This window comes from Struthio camelus, chromosome 2 (genome assembly GCF_040807025.1).
Source record: "Struthio camelus isolate bStrCam1 chromosome 2, bStrCam1.hap1, whole genome shotgun sequence".
Lineage (NCBI taxonomy): Eukaryota > Metazoa > Chordata > Aves > Struthioniformes > Struthionidae > Struthio > Struthio camelus.
The window spans coordinates 126,044,023-126,061,783 of record NC_090943.1 but is presented as its reverse complement, the minus strand read 5'-3'; the positions used below and the strand labels follow the sequence as shown (position 1 = coordinate 126,061,783).

Sequence of the window (17,761 nt, the reverse complement as noted above, 5' to 3'; positions counted from 1 at the left end):
ATATATACAAAGTAATTGGGATGACTGGCCTGTGTCTCATTATCTCATTTATTCATGCTTATAATCAGGTAAAGGAGAGACAAGGAGGTAACAGGAAGATCACAGAAGCTGGAAAAAGAAGGCTTTAAGAAGAAATGGAAGAATAAAATGAAAAACAAACAGAAGAAGGAAAGTACGGCCACAGAGGAGACACTGTAAATGAAGAGGTTCAGACAAAACCAGTGACCAGGAGGTAAAAAATATTCTATGTGTACAAAGGCCTGGCTAAAAGCCCTGGGACCAGGGTCACATTATGCAGGTTCTGGGTTCCCCAGGTGCAAGCGCAGCTCGGATCGCTCAGGGTTCGTTACATCAGGGCAGCACAACACAAACATGGGCTATGTTCCTCCAGGACCGGAAACCGCGGAGGCTTCATATAGAGCCATGTTCACTATTGAGGGGGGCAAGGACGCACGGACCAAGACTACACCTGGCACCAGGTTTCCTTACCCAGGCACTACCACGTAGCATGGTACAGGAGCACCGAGCACTACGCAGGGGAACGACCCGCACAAAGCAGCGGCAGAGCAAATAAGCAAAGCTGGACCCAGGCTGACTTTAGGCCAAATTACTAGGGTTTTGTTGCACTGGGTTCCTCAGCATGGCCCATGGCTGCTTTCCTCTTGGGAACAACCCTGTTCCCCTGCTGTTTGAACGACAGAGGACCTCTCCACTTCACTAGGCAAAGTGAACTGTCACAGAGAAGACCCAGACAGTTTGTGCCCAAAATTAAAGATTTGTCTCAATGCCAGGGAAAAGAAAACAGAGGCAACCGCAGCTGAAGGGTTTAAAGAGCACTTCTGAGCCACTGTTCAGGGTAGTCACCTGCTACTAAACAGGTCAAGATTTGGCTAGTGTCTAGCTTGCATTTTTCATGGCTTTCCCCGTTACTGCTGTTGCTCAGAACTTCCACCAGTGACTCTGCATTTCAGGAGTGTTATGCCCTAAACCTACCAACTCAAAGGTGGTTTTAAAAAGGACAGAATTCAGCTCAAAGTCATCATATTGCTCAATGCTACCTTATCTCCGAGGAACCAAATGCAGCCTCCAATGCAGCTCTGCTACTGGTTTCTAGCTATATTTCAAGCTTTTTGAAATTAAAAGGCAGCACAAAATTTAGAAAAATATCCACAGGACAATTTGCATAAAGTTGCTGTTTTCCTGTATTACCAAACAGAAAACCCAAGCCCTCCGAACATCTGATCATTAACTGCAGGGTTTTCTGTTTGTTTGCTTACCTGCACGCACAGAAACTGAAGCCTGTGAGGTGGCATTTTCGCTTATTTGGTGATTCACAGAGGATGTGGCACCTCACAGCAGGTCACGTGCCCCTGCTCGAGTGACACCAGCCAAAACAGCAGGGCTTATCTCTCCTTATCTCTCTAGTGTACCCACCATTTTAATTATGCCAACTGGCAGGGTCCTACGCGATTGCCCCCCACGCCAGGGACGGCTGCCTGGCTCCAGGCCAGCTCAGACAAGGCAGGTGCCCAGCTCTGGGAGCCACGGGTGGCCCCGAAGGTCTTTGGGACGGAGCTGGAAGCAGCCTTGGTGCAGACCCCCCTGCTGGGAGCTGCCTCCAACCCTGTCTCTGGGATGGTGAGAAAGTATGCCAGTAATTTGTTTTAATACTGAAATACCGTTTCCATCTTATCCCGGTGAAAGGATAGAGCCCTTACAAAGAAACATGCTTCAACAATGGAAAAATACATTTTTTTTTTTTTAATTACGGTAACCTCAGGATAAGGTAAGGATAGGAAGACCCCAGTAAAAACACATACATGCATGCATACTGTTCAGTGCTAATTCCAAAAACAACAGCAACAAACAAACAGATTCAATTACTGAGCTAGACACTAAACCAATTCAACAGGATTGGTACATATGTTATAACAAGATGCTCTGGAGCTTCAGCCTGAACACATTTACATGAAGAAAACATTTTATGCAAATCTTTTTTCCACAAGTGATGCCCATACAAGAGAACAGAAACAGTAGTGTACAGAGATTCACGATGCATGTCAGATGGGCAATTTAAGGTAAATCATACTGTTCAGTTATACAAGACATAAAACCTGGGGAGAAAGTATGTAGCTTCAGAATCATAAATAATTTATAAATAATGCAGCCATCTCATGAACTATCCAAACAGATATGCAGATACACTCCCATTTTTTCTGCTGTTTTTCTCCACTTTCACAAATCAGAGAAGCTTATTTTTGAAGCAATTTTTGAAGACAAATATCTACCAAGAACAAGTAAGTTTTTGGCAAGGACGGACTTATACAATAAAGTTAGCCACGGGCTTGCAGATGGCACTGTATAAGCTGACTGCAATGCCCACCCAGGCAGGAAGAAAGGAGAAAAGTCAAAACACCTGAGCTGGAGCCTGCTGAGGAGAGACACCATTTACCAGGAAGCTCAGACCTTCCCATGAGTATCACCATCAGTCTGTTTAAAAACCACTGCTTTCTTTCTGCCTAAGATTTCAGGTTTTTTTCAAATGAAATTCAAAAATGGAAGTGCTGAGATTCACAAATACAGCTGCAGCATCCATGCAAGTTGCAAACTTTGTCAGTTATATTGGCTCTTCAGAGCACTGGGTGCGTGCTATGTGCTTCAAGGTGACACACCGGTATTAAATTTGCCAGTTTCTTTCAGCGCTTCTGTTTTTATACCTCAGCAGGCTGACACCTTCTCATCTTTGTGACTCAAAAAACCACCTGCCTAAATTCCCCTGCAATGAAAAATTACACTAAATTTTCATTTGTCTAATGTCCTCTCAGCTGCCTGGTGATCCAGCAGGCCACCAGTGCTTTTACAGGTATCCACTTTTTCATATATACACAGTTCTTCATTTATTTTTATGCTGCAGACTCTGTGCTCTTCAAAGTCCTTTTCAGAGTTTCATGTTCACTTTGTATTTGATTCAGCACAGTCCGGCTGCTTTCTGTTGGATTCATTAGGGGCAGATATCCATATGGATATCAAGGGTATCTCTGTAGTTTGAATAACTGTTAACATTTGTGCTTTCAGCAGACCACTATTTCTGCCTGCTTTGGTACAGATGCGGATGCCTTACGTGACTTTTCCAACGTGCTGAAGTAGCTTCCCATGCTGAGTCTGAGGATATTAATTTCTCACTCCAGACTTTATCCTATTTTTAACTCCTATGTGGGAAAGGTAATTTAGCATCTAAAAAACTCTATAAGTTAAAAGAAAGATATGTACACGTCGTAACTCACAGCTTTACTGAACATTTGAAGAGTTTCGGAAACCTTCAGTCTAGGTATATATTTTTTATTGTAGAATAAATGGTTAAGTTTTCCTAAAGGTAACATGAGTGTAATTCTTGAATTCATTGCTCATGTCACATGTACAGTAGAAGAAAAGTAAAACACACAGCAGAAGAAAAAATCTGTTATTTTCTTATTCGCTTTGGCTATTACCATCACTGCTTCTTATCAGTTAGCTGTAATTAAAGTATCAAAATATCAAAATAAGTCTTCTCAGTTGTAGGAGTGTAGCATTTTCAGATGAGCAAAACAGAAAAAATAACATCTTATATATAAAAAAAGAGTCAATACAGCACCAAATGTCATTTTATACTTGTAATCACCTTTCTGTACAGCGAGGCTTGTACGCATAACCCCTTTGAAACCACAACAGCATATGAATGTGTAAGTTCCAAAGTATTAAGAAATCTGCATTTTCAGTCATCATGGAAATCTTCTCAATAGCTATTGTTGCTGCACACTTTGGCCTGTCAGCCTTTGCAGCGTTTTGTTTAAGAATGAGGTTTATTTCTTAGCCTTCCTAAACATTTTTAACAAGAATTAAAGTGCCACATGAACTTCAGTTCTGCTAAGCCCTTTTTCTTCCTACAACACAGACTTTATGTACCAAAACCAAAGAACAAAATCTGTTTTGCACAGGAAAGAACATCTGTCTCTCCTTTGGTTAAACTTGTTCCTACCCAAGTCTACATCCACTTACAGTTCTGGTCTCCAAAAAAGACATTTCTGCCCATTTTGCAACCCACCAAGTTCTGATCGGCTGTATCACTTATGCAGCGGTTTCTTCTTCGAACTCTCTGATATTGCAAATATATGCAGAATTTAAACTGTATCTAAGCTGTAGTGCATGCCTTTAACTTGGGGACAACCTGCGTAAAGGCTTAGATTTCATCCTGTTTTAAAATGGCAACTCTCCTCCTTCATTAAAATCAAATGACTTTTATATAAAAACCTCGAGAAGTCTCACCTCGAGAAGTTTTTTTTTCCCTGACCTGCAAAGCCTGCTATAGTCTCCAGGGATCACACTAGATCAGTAGCACTCACACAGAGAAGATAGCACCAAGGTATCTAAGATCAATGTCTTTGCGAATTTTAAAAATCATGAAGAGGGAATAAATTAATATGAAAAATGCTTCAGTCTTTATTCTGCGAATGGAGAGTCAGGGGAAAAAATAAATTGGACATCATTAGTCAAAGGATAACTCTACTGTTTCTGCCCTATTGACAAAGATTAAAGCTCTGCCCGTAATTAATGCAAAATTAGCTTGCAAAACAAAGTGAGAAAGCTAAGGTCACTGATAACAGCTGCATTGCTCCCACTTGCATATAAAGCAGCGTATTTTCTATGTGCTGTTTCTAGACTGCTGTTAACTTTGTCAGAACTAAGAAACAAACACAGCGGCACACCTTTGTGTTTTACAACAAAAACGCTCTTTGTAGGTTTGCGTTGATAAAAGTCTCCTGCCTTGAATCTTGGATATGATACTGCTTGAGGCCTATTAGTGAGACAGCTAAGCTCACCATCTAGTTTGTTATTGCATGAAGACAAATGTGACAGAATGCTAGCTACGAATGCTTCAGAAACAGCTAGCAAGACCTGCGCTTTAAAGAAAAGGAAATATTTAGAAAAAGCAATACAAGAGACTTGCACAATAAATGTGATTCGTCCAGCATCTGCAGACCCAAACACTCTGCTAAGAAAGGGATTTTTACACTTTTCATATATGTGGTCATAACAGAGGTGAAATAACTGCCCTTTTGTACACATCCCATAGGAATCGGATGAAATAATAGACATTGCTTCCCTGCCAAACAATCCAGTAAAAACACAGGGATTTACCCTTTTAAGCACTGAAGGTGAACAAGTTTTGCCGAACTGCAAAGCAGACACATGCTATCAAAAATAGGCAGATGTCCTTTTTTGGGTGAGAATGGAAAATCTTTTCCAAAGATTTGAGGAGCAAGCCACAGAGTTATTATTTTAGAACAGGCTCTTGTAAAAAAAAGAGCCTGTCTTCACAGAACATGACACAAAGCACACATCCAGCATAGGCGCTTAACAATAAAGTTGGTACGTTCCCTCCCACTCCCATGTTTAAATTTCGGATGTGGGATAATTTCTAGCTCCTACCCATAATACAGCCAAAAGCTGTTGCACGAACACAGCATTGATCAACAGGAGCCAACCGCACGTAAAACTGGTTCACCAGCAGCTAGACTCTTCTGTCAGAATACAAATTACCTGTACTCCTAAATCCTGTGTTAAGACATCAGCTACATCATCCTGCAAGCTCTGCCTTCCAATCTGCGCCGTATCAGCATCCCTCGATTTAACATTCAGTACAGACCAAATTGCCAGTCTTAGCTTCTGTAACATAACCAGTTACAGCCTTGAATACCCACCACTGCCAGCGCAGAGGGAAAAAATCCATTAAAGTGGACCATGTAGAAGAGGAAGAGAACGGTAAGTCTAACTTTGCAGTGCATACCTTCAAGTCAGAAGACCCCTCTACTTTTAAAATGAAACACCAGCTGCAGAGACAGAAATAAGCATTGTACTTCTCCCTTCCACCTAAATCCGGCTCTTCAGCATACAAGCGATTTAATAGAATTAACATTTTGGAAGAGCTGGCTCCTATCTGCATAAAATGGGGCTAACACAGACAGGCAGAGCAAGTACTGAAGTGTTAACACAGCCTGGTAGCTAAATGTTAAAAAGGTATAAGCCTTTTACTGCAGGGAGCGTGACTTTTATTAAATGATGAACACCAACATTTCAGAGCTACACCTCAGAAAACTGATAACTATCTACAGACAGCTTAAGTGCACAAGCTCCCGAGGTTTTCGTATTCCTCTAGGCTCTAGCAAAAGGAAGCTTTTGCAATTTAAAGCTGTTGCTTTTTCTAAGCGTCAGTGTAATCAAGTACACAAGCTAATATAGAAAATACTACTGCTCCGTGGAGCAGAGCATGCATCACGCTGAATGGAACACAGAAACTGCAGAGTCTTAGAAATTCTTATTCCTAGGGAATCACAGCATTGCAAAACGTAATTTCTGCCTAGTTCAGAAAACCAAGCAAAAAGTAGCTTTCAGAAAACGTTGATAACTGTATTTCCTCGATAAAATATTCTTTCTTGACTGCAGATTAAGCGTGACAACTCTTGCTGGCATTACCACTGTCCAAGAACAAACACATTAGTAATGCACGCAGCTGGGAGGAGCAAAGCACTGACAAAACCAACCCAAAGTTCCCGGAGCCTGCCAGGTTCCCAGACAGCCAAATGGGAGGGCCCAAACCCCAGGGCTTCACATTCCCAGGGAAAGCAGCCCCTCGGGCTGCCCGGGGCCAAGGCCCGCGCGGACTAAGGGCTCCAAAATTCCCAGGCTCTGTTCTCTGTGGCCGAGAGGATGAAAGCCACGAGCCGCCCGTCTGCAAAAGCTCTCCAGGGAGGCCTCCCGCCGCACTTCTCCCCTCAGCCCAGCCCAGCTCGTGACACTGCCTGACCACTGATTTTAATGCGTCCAGCAAGGACCTACTGCGCTGCTTTATCTGTGGATGAGCATACTCTATCCGACGGCTGAATAAACGATAAGCTAATACATGCTTAATTATTGGCTGCCTGCCGGTTTTGCCGAGTAAATAATAACTTAGCTAACTTCCTCATAAAAACTACCTCCCAGTTTGGGAGGAAATCAATCCTCTGCTTTTGGGTGAGTCTGCCTTGTCCAATGCTCCTCTTTCCCCCAAAGCTGCTCAGGAAGATTATAACAGAATCGCCCAGAAGCAGACACCCACCAGCTCGCAGGAACGGGTTAGAAACACGCCGTAACACGCTCAAGTCACCGGACACGGCCATCACGTAGCTCACCGCATCTTCTCCGACTGCTAACGCCGGGCGACTCCTGCGGCATGTGCTTTTCAGAAACGAGACGGACTTGTTCAACAGAAACAACGGAGTCACAACTGAGTAAGGGCTTCGGGGTTCACTCCCACAAATGAAAGTACACCGCTGATCCGGAAATGTAAAACAAGAGTCCTCAAGAGAGGAAATTAAATCTTCTTGTTACGAATTGAAAGAACTGAAAGATTAATTCTTGCTTTCGCCTCAGTCAATAACATTGACTGCAACAACACTCTAAAAGAGTTGACAGACTGTCCACCAAGATATCCTGGAAACCTGAACTGTTGTATCATACTTGTACCTAATTAAAGTGAAAAATATTTTCCAACACATTGATACATTTCATGTATTAAATTGGTGTGAATATTTTTTTCCAAACTGACTATACTTGGCAACGCTTAAAGGTGATTACAGATATGCATCCCATTTGACCATCAAAGACATCCTAGTTAAAAAAGATAAAACAAAAGGAAATCACATCACAGGAACCAAACTGCATTAAACCATAATTTTTAAAGTATAGATTCATTATAGGTAGTCTAGAGGCAGCTACTTACCTAAGGTCCATACGCGTAACATCACACATTACTACTCCCTTGAGCGGTGAATTAATCTATGCAAAAAAGCTCTGTGACAAGCCACATCACGGGAGTCAAGAAATGGAGGTCACAGTACCAGCTAACAAATGACACTACATTGAAAAGACACATCAGAAAACGCTCCTTATACTTTCCACTTAACTGCGAACGTGAGGGATTTATTTTACTAATCCGTGGCTGGCAGTGTCTGGGCTATTTGGAGCTGCAGAGACACAGAGAAATAACCAATTTTCAAATAGCCTCCAGCTACATAAAGGTAAGACAGAAGAGCGCTTTTGTCACTACCCAACTGATTATTACAACACAGCCAATGCTGGGCCAAAGCTATTTTCAGAAAAGGCTAAATTAGTCTAAAGTAATAGTTCCAAATCTGTACACGTCACAAATGGCTTACTCCTGTAACTAGGGCAGCCAATTAAGACGGCTAAGATAGTGACAAAACATACCTCTTTATGGTATGCTCAGCTGTAGTTTATTTTGCCCATCTAATCACAGTGTTACATCCCTAAGTGAACAGCACGGGGGGCGGGGGGAAGGCACTGCACAAGCAAGCTTGCCTAACCAAATACGAGCTCAGTCTGGCCGTTCAAGCGTTGGGTCACAAGTCATAGTTCGGGGTGGGGTGGGGGGGTCTTTTCTTACAAAATGTACTAAAAATGAGGCAATTGTTTGACAGTGCCTCAGTGTGTGAGACAAAATTTACATATCCAGTTTGGCCTTTATATATTTTCCTCTTCTTTTTCCTTAGGCAAGCAAATCTATAAAGCCTCTCATCTAATGTGTTATATTAATAAATGATGAGGCTACAAACAACAGAGCCCCAACCTTTCGTGAAGCGTGCTCAATTATTTTGCATTTAACAAGAATAAAGGAAAATGAAATTAATTTAATCTCTGTAATTGCCAAATTAAATGACACAATCTTGCCTATTATAACAGATGAAAACAATACATTTACATTTACCAAATCATAGTAAAAAGTGTAGTTTTTCTCTGAAGTGCTTTTTGTGATGTATTAGTTTCCATCCTGGAAAAATATATATGAAATGCAGCAGCAGAAGGCACGTGGACCATGTTTTTGTCCACAACTAGGTTCTGGATCGGAGCTACTTTTAAGCTAAGTCTGATGCCAGCATTTCAAAAGAAAGTGAAATTATACTCTAGAAATACATTTGATGAATATTCTTGACTAAAATAGGTGTGGAAAATTGGGTTTTCTTATACCATGCATATCCTAGTAGTCTGAATGTTGGTCCATCCACTTTGTACTAGAGGGAAAAGCAGCTGTTACTTGTTAAGGGCAGAAACCTTGGCAGGCAGCTGATTCACTAAGACACACCTTGTGCACAGCACTCTGTCTCAAATCTGTGCTCCTCCTCCGCTGCTCCTCCTCCGCTGCTCCTCCTAAATCCCACTCCCATTGCGCATCTCGCCTCCTCAAATTGGGACTCTAACCTCAAGCTCATATCCCTCCTCTTCATCATACAATCCCTGGAATAGGATTTCAGCTCATCTTTCTTCATCTACCTCTTCCAGTCTGAAATCATCTTTCTGGAATATGAGTAACCAGGACTGCAAGCAGCATCCCAGACAGGGTTTCTCTCCAGCCCTGCACAATGGTGCCAGTCCTTTCGTTTGCCTCTGGAAATAGCCTGCCTAAAGCAACCTAAGATTTCCCTTTGCCATTTTTCGTGGCCGCACCCCGGTGGTGGCTCACAGCCATGTGACAACAAGCATATCCAGGTCTTTCTCTTTTTCAGTCACTTCCAAACCATGAGCCTCTAATCCCTTTGGCTTCAGCTGTAAAATTCCCATTGATTGATAATGGATTTTCCACTGATGTAAAATCAGGCATTTTGGCTACACCAGTATGAATGTTAATTCATACAGAATTCATACAGAGGAGAACTCTGCTAATCCTTTATAAGCAAGCTTAATCTTTCGGTTCATAGAGGAAGGAGCAAAGGCTCTCTCCAACATCAGACCGAATGTGACTATTATCTTAAAAGATCTGTCTCCTTCTTTTGATCAAAACCAGTATTTCTGAAAGACATAAATCCAGATGACACAACAGATGCATATTCTTGCCAGGTGAAAATGGAAGAGTTCAAGCTATGAAGCCTGAAGCTGAAAGCTGGGAAGAGCACATTGGGAGTTACACGTACTCCATACTAACCACTGTCATGTAGAAACAGTAGACTGATAAAGTCTTGGTAGCATTCACCTTTCAATTAAGTAAGAGTAACATCTGAAATCTCACATTAAAATAGGTGTAAGATTTGTTAGGGTTCTCCCTTAATGATGCAATTTGAACATTTCCCATACACTAGCAATAGTTAGGGCTATTAAACTGGAAGCAAATATTATCACCTTAAAAGACTGTTACTGAACTTGACAAATAATTCTAAAGCAAATCAAGTCATCAAAAAGATGAACTTCTTTTGTTACATTAACAATTTTTCCTTTAAAATGAGACTTTGTTAGATCAAATCAAATTCCCTTTATTAGGTCATGGGTAGCATAATGCCTTTTCCCCCACCCAAGAAAGGAAATTCATCATTATGCTTCAATGTCTGGTAAATAGGAGCCCAATCATGCAAAGCCTTATTCAAATGAGAAACCACTGCTCAGGAAAACTTGTTCCACTGCAGTCAACAGTCTAAGAAAGGATACTTAACAGCAGTAAAATCGTGAAGGATCAAGCCCAAATATTACAGTTGTAATTGGTACTGCATGTCAAATAACCCTTAATTTGACATACTCTACTACAGTGCACTCGGTGCAGGCATTTCATTGATTTAGTAATTCATCATGAGCACAGTTTCTGCAATAGGATGAAAAGAAGTCTTCAACACAGCAGCTAAGTGGTTCCTCTCTGTAACACTGACATGCCACATTTCTCCATAGGACAATAAAATGTTTATCTTTTGTCATGCACTTCATTTCCGCTGTTTAGTTGGGTGACCTTTTGAAAGGAGCACTGGAGGCTGACTTACACCTTCATTAAAGCAGTGCCTCTGTCTTCCCCTGCGCCTACAAGAACAATGAGCGCGAGAGGGAAGAGGTGAGCGTTCCAAGAAGTAATGAAGAGATTTTGTTTCCGTGGGTTATCAATTATTTATGAGTAAATCCCTAGATGAACACGTCCAAAGCTGAACAGTTTTTAATACGTTTCACTTCTATACACACGGCACAATACACCAGACACTAGCTAAATTGGATGTCTGATTATTCATGGTGTCAAATAGTGAGCTGAATCTGGACATCAGTAAATCATGATTATGCTTTTAAAGTATAGTATTCTGCTGGATTAAAAGCTTTTCACAAAATTCTTTTAACACTCAAAGAAATCATTCTTTGTATTATTTCCCACTCTATGATCTCAGCAAAGAAAAAGCTCATAGTGTAGAACTTCTGTAATTATGCTAACACAGTTGTCTAAATATTTTAATTTTCAAAATATTCTAAACATATTGTATCACTCCGATTGAATGGAATTTCTAAACATTACTTATTAAAAACCCACCAAGTTATGGGCTTTTTCTCCAAAACAAAGAGTTTATTCTTTTCAAAACAAAGCACTTACATATTGTTCTGTCTTTTAAATGAACAATATGTGTCTTTAAAGTACAATTTTTAAAAATTGTACTTTTAAAGAGAACATCCAAAGAGCCTTTGTGTGATGCGGGAAATATAAACATTACATGACGGGTTTCATTATGAAGAAGAGACAAGGAAACCAGACAGTTCCATTTGTTAAGTATCCTTATTACAATAAGTTACTGGTTTATTTAAAAAATGCTGTAGCTGAAAATGGGATAGTGATATGGGAAGTCTAGAAATGAAAACCAAATCCACTATAATACAGCAAGCTTTCAGATCTGCAGAACTGCTCTTTGAATTCCTCTCTCCCAAAACACAATTTCCAACCAACATGATGCTGCCAAAGGCAACGATGCTGCCACAGTCATACGCCAATGACTGTGTCCACACCAGCTGCTAGGATGGTCCTGAGGCCACCTTTAAGACTGGATTTAACCAGTCTATGAACCTATAGACAAGGCTTCCAGGAGAGCCAAGCCATGCCCTCCAGCACAAGCCTCTCCAGGCTCTGCGTAGGCTGCCAAGAGCCGTCAGTGTAGATGGGAGGTAGACAGGAGGTCGGTCATTTTGTGCCCCTACACACCCTCTTCACACAGCTTGGATTCAGCAAAGAGTCTCTGAATTAGGCTGCTCTGGAGGAGGAAGCCTACGAGAAACTCTGTCAGTCCCCCTACCTCTCGAAGCATCTTTCACAAGTTTCCTTCCACAGGGGTGAGGCTGGGGATAGGCGCATCAAGCAATGTGTTTTAAACCACATGCAGAACAAGGACGTTCCGCATTTTTCACAAAGCAATTGCAGGAGTCAAGCCAGCTCTTTCATGTGCTCTCTGCCCCCGCCGCTCCCATCAGCACTCACCTCAACACACCCACGACTAGCAAGGTACACTGTATTCCTGTTGTATCCTGAACAGATTAAACTTTTCCAATACAGAAAAAAAGTCACTTAGAAATCCATTTTAGATTTGTTTGCAATACTTTAGAGCGTTTGCTATGTACTCAGATGAAAGGAACACATAAAGTACATCTGCATTTACTTCATTACAGCAGGGCTCTTGAAGTTAGATGAAAAGATTTATTCTGGCCAAGCTAGTTTATTTATCAATATTAGCTGAGTTATACTTTCAAAAGCTCATCCTCATCGTATTTACATGAAAGCAACACAGTTTTTTTTCTTTTTTCTTTTATTTCTTCTTTTTTTTAAGAGGTTTGTGCCATGTTTTGAGAACTGGCCAAGAGAAATTTTTGTGAGAATTATGAAATCAATGATCAGCACAGGAACAATTGCTACGATTTCCAGGGGTTTTTTTTTGGGGGGGGGGGGAGGGAAGGGAACACTTTCCCACTTGGAGTCTTGGAGTAATTCTTTCTCACGCTGCAGACCTATCAACTGCCACAAACTGGAAGTGGATGATCAAATCAATCAACATGCAGCTAACCCAGGTAATGAAGACCGGCAAACTTCTCATCCAGGAACACTGAAAATTAGAAGTGCATCACACCTGAAGCACAAGAGTTTAAGTAAATGTAGTCTCCAAATGTTTTATCCTCACTTGGACAAGAGCAACATTCCCCCCACCCACCCCAGGTTGTGTTGAAGAAGAGCTGATCACTACTGCTAACAAAGCATTCACAAATACAGTATAACCAATACACTACTCATTGACTAACCCTGGCTCTACAAGTCCTAGTTTTCTCTGACAGCAACCCAGATATGACTTGCTTCTTGCATGCCTCTTATATCAAAATTTTCTCAAGTTATATAAATATTTAAATGGCATTTATAGACAGTATCTTTCCTTACGAGTTTATCCTTTCCCACAGAACACTTCCAGAGTGATTAATAAAGCTGATCTTTATCCTTCACACTCTGTTCATTCATCCTTTCTAAAATGAATACCACTTCCATATGACCCAAGAGGGCTGTAACAAGGCAGTATTTATCTGCCCTAACAATCTACCATCGTTATTTTAATTAAGAACTTAGTTACCTCACACACATGAGGTGAAGAAATATTGCCTTTCAGTCACTGCCACCTGAGGAGCGTGCTTGGGGCACCCTTGCAGGAGCTGCTGCCCGCCGCTCGCAGCTATCGCCCCTCCAGCCGCGGCTCCCGGCCCGCAGCTCGGCCGGCGCAGCTCCACGGGGCTGCCCACAACTGCGGCGCTGTAATGGGCCACGCTAAGCCCTCGCTCCCACCAAAAGCAGGGCATATTTGCTCTGAAATCTGGATCGTTTCACTGGTCCCGTTTACAACGCTGTGCCCACAGTTACCTGGGCGAACTGTGGCACTGGGAGCAAAACGCAGCTTTAACCGCTGAAGAAAAGCAGTGTGAAACTACACAGCGATTTGCAGCTTCTGGCCTTGAGTACATCAGGTAAGATCTGTGGGTCCCTGCATACGCTGGCTCAGCAGTGTATGCAATGCAGTGCTGCCGGTGCAGCGCACAGGGTTTTAAGCAGACGAGCGGCCCGAGGAGAAGGGAAGCAGGACATGGTGCTCCTGAGAGACCTTGGCAGCGGCCTGGGTACCGCACAGCAAATCCGAGCGTGAGAGACACCGGGATGGAGCAGGGGGCAACAGCAGCTAAAGATATCTCAACTCCCTTGGGTAAATTTGCACCTGAATCTTCATGCCTCAGCTCGCTCATCTTTGCATAGCAGGATTTTACGTTTTGGTGAGGCGGCGTGAATGCGCAGTGTTTTCAAAGTCTCAAATCTGTCGCTACCAGTATCACGTAAGTGAGCGTGCATTGCTTGTCCTGCGTATGTTTTAGTCAGTGTAAGCAATATGTGATGGTACGAACACTTCGATACGCACCAATTTTCCGCGGAAGGACCCTTGCTGAACTTCTCCCCCCACCCCCAGCAGAGATTTGTGGCTCTTTATCCACAATTAGGGCCTGCAGCCTGCAATCGGTGGCACCGAAGAGAGCCCGCGCGTCCCTGGGAGCGCGAGGACGGGCAGCGAGCGGCCGTGGCCGGGGCTGCCTGCGAAGCACATCCTTGCCGTTGCCCAACGCGAGGCTCCCACCGGCTCTTGCCATTCACTCAGTGAATCATCAGACTTGCAAGGGGGCTTTCTTGGCCCCAGTTTGGCAGCCCAGAGGTGGGGGCGAGTCTCCGTACGCTCAGCACCATCAGCCCCATCTGGGCTTGCTCAGGGCTATCGCGCAGGCCACCGGTCCCTAGCACGCGTTCACGTCTGCCACGGCTCGGCAGGGTGCTTCGAACCCGGGCTACCGCCGCCTGAGCAGGGCCCACGCCGGTTTTGATATCTGCTGTGTCCTCAACACCTTGAAGCACAGACATCACTGTAAGAGCCTGGATAATGTTATTCAAATGATTTACTGTTTCAACTAGGTGTTAAATCTTACCATTCTTATGCTACACGTTGCCGTTACAAATGACAGCACTGGGAGAGCAACCACTTTGGAAAAGCCCCTCTGTTTTTTGTCCCCTTACAGGAAGGAAAAAAAACAGGGTCCTCTTCCAGCCACTGAAGTCTCCAGCACTTTACCAACAGCATCAATGAGCTGGTAAATAGATTTAACTCTTGTGTGTCAATGAAGTCATTGCTGCCCCAGGAAAGAGGGTTCGTTAACTAAATGCCACTGCACAGCCAGTTAGGAAAACTCAACTGCGTTTCTTGGGGATTGCTCAGAACAGCGCCTCTTTTAAAATACAAAATTGCTCTAGATTACTGAGCATTTCTTATTTGAAAGCCAGTTGTCACTTTGTAATCAATATAATTTCAACAGGAGGATAAATTTGGAGCTGAAGTTATCTGATAGCAGTCATCTCTACGCTTGATTTAAAACCACGTTCACATTCAGATGCCTGGCAATGAGGGTTATGAGCAGCACTGTGCTTCCTGTTTTTTTTTTTTCCCTCTCATTAAGTGACATTTCATAAAAGGAACTGAACAAAGATACTTGAGATGGCTGAGTATCTTATTGCACAACCTTTACTAATATGAGCAATGCGTTGCCTTCAGAGCAGCTTCTCGTTCAGAAGTTGCAGATCCTCACTGATGACCTGAATATTGATTATATGTTAATACAATCTTGTGTTGAAATACTGGTGAAAGATAGCATTATGCTTGTACTCCAGGCCTGCAAGATGCTACTCATATTGTGCTCGGTAATTTTTTCAACGGGAGCAAAAGACGCTCAGCCCTTAAGGGAGATGCTCCACAGGCAGCAGAATTTGGCCTTTGTTAAATGAACTAACAACTAAATTAATCACTTTTCCAGTAAGAGGAGGCACTTTTGCTATAATGAAGCTGTACACTTCATATTTAGGTATATTCGTCTGGACAGATTTTTAAAAAATGTAAAATAAAAACCCCTAGAATCTGGACTTTCTGCTTCTGTATTGTCTAAGAGAAATAAATACAACAGCAAAGTACTGCCATTTACACATTGGGAATCCTGAGCTCTGTTTCTGCAAATTCTCTTAACACACGCTGCTCAAATGTTAATTTAACTGCAACAGAGACAAGACATCAACAGGACTAAGGAGGATTAGCTTCTGGTTTCACAAAGAACACCCTTATTTTGTTTGAAGTTTAATTTAATAAAATGAGATACTCTGCATAAAAGTTAAAGAAGCATGGCTGCTGCGAAGGGGGAAAATCCTTTCTGCCAAAATTTTATCTTTGCTCTTTCTCTTTTTTTTTGCATTTGTTGCTTAATGGCTCGGTATTATTCCTAAGCCTGTTCCTTTTACAAATGTAATCAACTCAAGTATTCAGCACCACAGATGATATATTGCTCTGCTTAAAACCAAATCTCTGAGGGACAGATTAGAAAGAAAGGTTAAAGAGCTCTATCATTCAAAGCATTATAGTGCAGACACCTATAAATCACCATGTTTGTTTGTTTAGATAATTGGGTCCATTAGTGTATGTAACATTGAAGGTACACAACTTTTTGCTATGACTGTTTGCCAGGCTTTTTTTTTTCCTTAAATCTTAGAGGCACTAAGAGAAATAAATGTTCCAAGGAGCACACACAGCCAATGATCTGTTAGGTCTAATTTGTGCTTGCAGCTCTCTTCGCAACGCTTTGAAAAACAGACCTCCGCTCTCCCCTGCTGATCTCTTCCTCTTAAAGAGTTTCCAGGACTAAGAGCAGATGCCAGTGTGAAACACACTGGAGTCTGCCACGATGCAATAGGATTTGAATTAAAATACAGTTAGGGGGCTTGACTTGGCGCCGCAGAAGCCTGGACACGCACAGCTCGGAGGATCCCGCCACCGCGGATACGCCAGCACGCAGCGCTGGGCAAGACGCACCATAATTTGGGACTGGGGGGCCGGTTCCCCCCCCCCCCCAATTCCCGCCCGCCTCGCACCGCGCTCTGCACCTGCCACCGACGCCTCGGCAATGACCGCCGCAATGACCCGCGGGCGGCCGGGCTGCGCGCAGCCCCGCGGCCGGACGGCGCGGCGGCCCCCGGGGCACCCGGCGGCTGCGCGCCCAACCGCGCCGCGCCCTGGCAGCCCCGCAGCGCTGCGCGCCCGGCGGCGGCGGACACACAGCCCCGCAACACAACACACCGCGCCACCAACTTCGCGCACCGCCCCCAACTCACCGGCAAGCCCCCGGCCCTCCGCGGAGAGCCGCCGTCCGGGGATGCTGCTGCCGCCGCTGCCGCCGCCGCCTGGCTGCGCGCCCTCCCGCGGAGCGCTGCCCGCAGGGGCCGGCGGCGGCGCGGAGAGGGAGGGAGGGAGGGAGGGAGGGAGGGAAAGAAGGAAGGAGGAGCAGCAGCAGCAAGTTGCGGCGCGCTCCCCGCGCTGCCTGCCTCCCCCTCCTGCGCCCGGCGGGCGGGTCAGCGGGAGGAGGCGCGGCGCGGAGCGCGGCCCGCGGAGCGCGGCGCGGGCGGCAGCGCAGCCCCCTGCCCGCCAGTGCGCATGTTCGCGGCGAGCCGAGCGATGCGGCGCCGCGGGGGCCTGCGCTGCCGCGGCGCCGGCAGGGCCGGGCCGGGCCGGGGGGCGAGGGCCGCGCAGCAGCGCCCCGCGCAGCGCAGCTGCCTTCCCCCGCGCCGCCTCCGGGGATGTTTTACCGGCCCAGGCGCGCTCAAGCTGCCGGCTGGTGCCCGGCGACCTGCTGGGGGCGAAGAGCGGCTGGCTGCGGTGCCTGGCTCTGCACTTGGGCTCCTCTCCCGGGCCGGGCTGGGTTAGCTGCAGTGTGTTTCGGCAGCCAACCTGGAAAACGAGGAGAGAAGAAATCCAGCCGTCCTTTCCTTTTTTTTTTTTTTTTTTCCCTCTCTCCTTTCCCCTCTTGAAGTGAACATGACCAGTAAGGACGGATATTATGA

General features: G+C 44.3%; 1 protein-coding gene across 5 annotated transcripts in view; it reads right to left on the bottom strand.

The window, feature by feature from the left end:
- Window positions 1-17,165, bottom strand: part of PAG1 (phosphoprotein membrane anchor with glycosphingolipid microdomains 1) — a 118,251-nt gene extending 101,086 nt beyond the window's left edge. For all 5 annotated transcript variants that reach the window (XR_011139167.1, XM_068932443.1, XM_068932444.1 and 2 more), the window contains exon 1: window positions 17,036-17,165. The gene's annotated coding sequence lies outside the window, so the exon portion shown is untranslated. The remainder of the gene's footprint in view (window positions 1-17,035) is intronic.
- Window positions 17,166-17,761: the final 596 nt, after the last annotated feature.